Source organism: Phocoena phocoena, chromosome 2 (genome assembly GCF_963924675.1).
Source record: "Phocoena phocoena chromosome 2, mPhoPho1.1, whole genome shotgun sequence".
NCBI lineage: Eukaryota > Metazoa > Chordata > Mammalia > Artiodactyla > Phocoenidae > Phocoena > Phocoena phocoena.
The window spans coordinates 111,215,213-111,220,575 of record NC_089220.1 but is presented as its reverse complement, the minus strand read 5'-3'; positions in this window follow the sequence as shown (position 1 = coordinate 111,220,575).

The window sequence follows — 5,363 nt, the reverse complement described above, 5'->3', positions numbered from 1 at the left end:
AAAACCACATAAGCCAATTGGAACAAATCATTCATTGGAGTCTGAGGACCAGCAATTGCTTTCTGAATTTTGTGCCTGATGTCTGGGGCAGACTAGGCTATGAAATGCATAGGCAAAAGGGTCTGTACCTCGGGGGAGTAGGGATCCATGTTCGTTCGGGATCCATGGACCTCTAGGGTGAGTCAGTTAAAATGTCCTCTGTGTCCTTCCTAGAGTTATCCCTCCCGAGCTACATACACCTTAAATCCCTTTTGGGTTTCATTGCCTAGATACAAGGCCATGAAAATTTGAACATAAGGTACTTCACTCCATTTTAAATGTCCTAACTCATATTGTGGCCAAACCTGATTACCTAACCTACTAAGTTTTTTCCTTTTAATTCCTGTGGTCCATATCTTTCCTAATCCTGGAGTATAGGGCCCAGAGGGGTGTTGGTTGGGATTGATGCAGCCTGATCCATTTCAGACAAGCCTGAGGTGATGTCTTTAACTCCTGAGCTATCCAAAACTCCACTCTTAAGTCAAAATCCACCATGCAATTTAGTCAAGATTTGTACTTACAATTTTAGATGCTATCCCTTCCAAGGTAGTCTCCCATCCAGGTGTTAGTGTCCAAAAAGTCGCAAAGAAATGGCACAGAAGACGTCCCCAATTGTGTTGATGATGAGTGGGAGTTGTTCTACCTATAAGTTGGGAATAAAGGGTCAGCACTTGTAAGGGTCAGAGGGAGGGGAGTGAAAGCAATAAAAAGTACACCTTGGTGGTCACACAGGTCTTCTGGGTTTAACAGAAGAAAGAAAGAAATAGAGCAGGAATGAACAAGAATACAAGAATATAGAAGAAAAACCTCAGAGTCAAGGAGAAGAGTATAGAGATGAACAATTCTGTCTTGGACCTGCTGTTGGATGTGCGTAAGTATACGGGGTTGACCCACTGGTCAAAAATGAGCAGACGTCGGCAGAGCATCTTCCCCTGTATGCCTGGCTCGTGGCATCCTACTGGCCTCTTTAGGACCAAGACCTAACTCTCAACATTTTCTTACCTCACCACTGTCCCTTTGTGGTCGCCAGCTGAAACCGTGCACCTCAGATTGGGACTTGAACCCACGCGGCCGGGACTCAAACCCAGCCAAAAGCCTGATTGGGACTCAAACCCATGCAGCTGGGACTTGAAACCGGCCAAAACCCAGTCTTCCAACTGAGATCACACACCTGGTTTCAGAACTTAATGAAGGTCAGGTTCTTGACGTCTCATCGCAGAAAGAATTCAGTGAGAGACAGAGTGGTAGGTAAGAAGTGGATTTATTTAGAGAGAAACACACTCCACAGACAGAGTGTGGGCCATCCCAGAGGGTGAGAAAGGCACCAGGGTATGGGGTTGTCAGTTTTTATAGGAGTGGGTAATTCCATAGGCTAATGAGTGGGAGGAGTATTCCAGTTATTTCCGGAAGGGGTGGGGATTTCCAGGAATTGGGCCACCGCCCACTTTTTTTTTTTTTTTTTTTTTTTTTTTTCCTTCTTTTTTGCGGTACGCGGGCCTCTCACTGTTGAGGCCTCTCCTGTTGCAGAGCACAGGCTCCGGACGCGCAGGCTCAGCGGCCATGGCTCACGGGCCCAGCCTCTCCACGGCATGTGGGATCCTCTCGGACCGGGGCACGAACCCGTGTCCCCCCCATCGGCAGGCGGACTCTCAACCACTGCACCACCAGGGAAGCCCCACCGCCCACTTTTTGATCCTTATGGTCAGCCTTGGAACTGTCATGGCGCTTGTGGGTGTGTCATTTAGCTTGCTGCTATGAGCATATACTGAGGCTCAAGGTCTAGTGGAAAAAGTTGACTTGTCCGCCATCTTGGACCCATTTGTTTCTAATCAGTTTATGTCATGTCCTTGGGCTATGTCATTCTTTCAAAGGTTGTGCCCTGCCCCCTTGCCTCTTGTTTCATTTACTACGCTGAACTGTAATTACTCATTCACATATCTACATCTCTCAATAAACCCAAGGCCAGCAATTTGTGTATCTCCATCGGTTTTATATCACTGGCACCTAATGTAATGTCATTGTCCAGCAAATGTTAACTGAAAATTAGCAAAAAAACTATGTTCTCCAGTTCCATGTCATTAAATTTCTCCGGTTCTATATTATCTTAATCTCTGGCCATTTTAATGATCCAGGTGTGTGTGTGTGTGTGTGTGTGTGCGCGCGTGTGTGTACGTGTGTGTGCGCGCGTGTGTGTGCATGCACGCATACATGCATGTTGGTGGGGTGGGAGGTCGGTGAACGGATGGATTTTGTAAACAACAGTTGTTGATCTTGTAGTGCCTGATGTACCTTCTCCCCATCCCAGCCAGAGATATTCACTGCCCGAGGGAAAACTAGGATTCTGATAGCAGGAATATATAAAAAACAATCAATACTCAGCTTCTGAGTTTCCAAACATATTTTCAAAAATTCTTGGCTGAGACAGTAAAGAGTTTTGACAGCCTAGGGTTTTGATTTGAAGAGGAGAAAGGGCTCAATGCTAGAGGAAGCAGGTCACGGATTTTATGCCACAAACAGTAGATTGGGAAGAGGATGGGTGAAGACCCGGTGCGCCCTGCTCCTCCTTAGGCAAGATTAGGGACTGGGGACACCTGGGGTAGGGTAGGAGGAGGTCAGTGGGTGGCACCAGACCTAGAGGGATCAGGGAAGGCCAAGTCACCATCAAGAGGATCCAGAGAAGGCTGAGCCAATGCCCAGTGAAAATCTGTCGTCACCTTTGCTTGTGCAGGAATCCATGTGAGCCATGGTGGCAGGGAGCTGGTGGGGGGTGGGGGGCGGGGAGAGGTCTCCTATCAGGCTCCCTCCCATCAAGTGTCCAACAGAAATGACACGTGGCCATACGTGAGTTGCTCACCCCATCCAACTACCCACGTGGGCAATCTCTTCTGGTCCAGAGGGGCCATGGAGGCATGGGAGGAAAAGCCCCAGTTCCCATTCCTGGTGAACTGAGCAGAATAAGCCTGAGGTTTCATCCCAAGGGAAACAGTTAGTAGCCAATCCTACGCTATTACATGTGTTTAAAATCTTAAAAAAAAAAAAACCCAAACCTTCCTCTCTTATTGAAAAAATTTGTTTATTGTAGAAAAATGCAGATATTCAAAAAGGATAGAGCTAACCTGTTATCCCATCACCCTGAGAAAATCACCGTTAGCCCTCTAGGTCCTCCCAGACATTCCTCTCTGCACTGCATGTGAATTTTAATTATAAATTAGAGTGGAATCTCTTTGAGAACAAGAGCTATATCTTGTTCATCTCTTTTGTCCCAGCACCTAGGATAATACTTGATGTAGAAAAGGCGCTTGATAAATATTTCATCAAACAGTTTTTTGAATGAAAACTGTCCATTTGCCTCCCAGTAGGCAAAGAGAGACAAATAGGCTACTTTCATTATCGTTACAAATGACTTCACCGAAGGATGGACAAATGTGTGATTGTCAGCCATCCTGAGGCAGGTGGGGGACGGGTTAGGCTAGGAGACCCTAGGGTGGGTGGGGGACTTTCACAGGACGGTGCCAAGCAGCCCCAAGAGGTGAACAGTTCTTTTAGTGACAAAAAGAACCCCACGGAGTTAAGAACGGCCATTCCTCTGTGAGCTAGTCTGAAGGTCACTTGTTAAGCAGGGTGCAGCCAGCTCTGTCCTAGGTCCCCCGCTGGGGATGGTGCCGGTTTAAGAGAGGTATAAAGCAAGGTGCCTAGGTCTGTTGGCAGGGGGTGACTCATCTCCCATCCCAGCTCTGGATCCGTTCCTGGGAGGCCTCCTCGCACGACCCCTTTCCTCTCCCTCTTCTCCCCATCCCCCTCCTCCCCTCCCCCTCCCCCCTCCCGTAAGGGGAAGCCCTAGGCACCCCTTCCCCATCTCCTCCCCCCACCCACCACTAAACCACCACCCTCGCCTGGTTCCCTGTTTCAGAGCAGTCCCTGATCCCTTCCCTTTGCATCAGCCAGAGGGAGGGGTTCATTCCTGCTTCAGCTGAGTGGCATCCAGCCTCCCGGGGCAAGGATTCAGGGCTTATGTGGTCTGGCGGAGACCCTTCTTCCTCTGCCCCGGGCTGCATCCCTGCCTGGGACGCAGCTCCCATTTCTCACATCGGCGACTTCCTGGAGAGTGCGAGGGGCTAGAGCTGGTGAGCACCAGGCCCGGGCTAGGCTGTGACCACCGGGCTGCAGAGGTCTGGCTCAGACCCCTTCTCCTCCTTCCCTGCCTTTTCTTCCCTCCCTTCATGTTCCCCGGCTCTTCCTTCTGCCACCTCCTCAACTCCCAGCCTCTTCGAATTGCAGACTCACCAGGCCCCTCCCCGCCATTGTCCCTTGGGCAGGGCAGGGAGGGGGGAGCTGCTCAAGGTCACAGAGCAGGTCAGGGGCTGGGCTGGGACAGGAACCCCATCCAGCCTCTTTCCAGCTATTCAGAACAGAACAGGCAGCCTCAGAGGAAGGTGAGGTGAGCGCCCTCCTCTGGCCGTTCCTTGGAGAGAGCTGACCTGGGGCAGCGAGGGTCCTGCTGCCCCCTTCTGAGCCTCCCTTCTTTGATACTTGGGGCGTTTCGGACGCTGGCTCTTCTGTGTGCCTGCTCTGCCACGAGGCCCCCCTCGTGCCTATGGTTGGGTTATTCATTCTGGGGTGAAGTGGGAGGTGACAGAAGGGACACAGCTCCAAAAAAATGGGCTTGATAGGAAGGCCATAACCTGCCACCTGCTGGCTGGATTCAAGCTCCAAGCAAACTTCCTGGTCTTTGAATCTTGCCTTAATCACTGTGACCTTGAAATCCAAGACCTTTGTCTTCAGTGTCGCCATCTCCCTCCTCCCACCTGAGCCCACCCTTTTTCATTGCCCCGTTGTTTCCTTTCCTCGGTCCTTCAACCCTGTTCACGTCAGCATCCCAATCCCAGGGGGATATGTATAGGTAGGGCTCTGGTAATAAGGGCAATGCTTAACCCAAAAGGTCTGTGCTCATGGGGGGATTCCAGGCAATGGGACAGCCAGCTATAAGGGAGGGGCTCTGGGACAGGAGCTTCGTAGAACTCTGCAGACCCGACCCTGTAGATGCTCACCTTCTCTCTCACAGTAAGGCTGATCCACTCGTGTCTGTTACTGAATTAAAATTCTAAGGGAAGATAGTGTGCAGGTTGTTCCCAAAGAGAAACACACACGCACAGAGAATGAGGGGCTTCTGTCAACATCGCCCTCTTCCCCTCCCTGCTCCAAGGGCCTGCGTCCCTCCTCCCTGGGCTGGTGGACTGGAGGGGCAGGGGTGGAGGACAGGGATCTGGTAACGCTTCCGGTGGTGAAGGTGGGTGTCTGCTTCTGCCCCAGACAGCCCTGTCAGC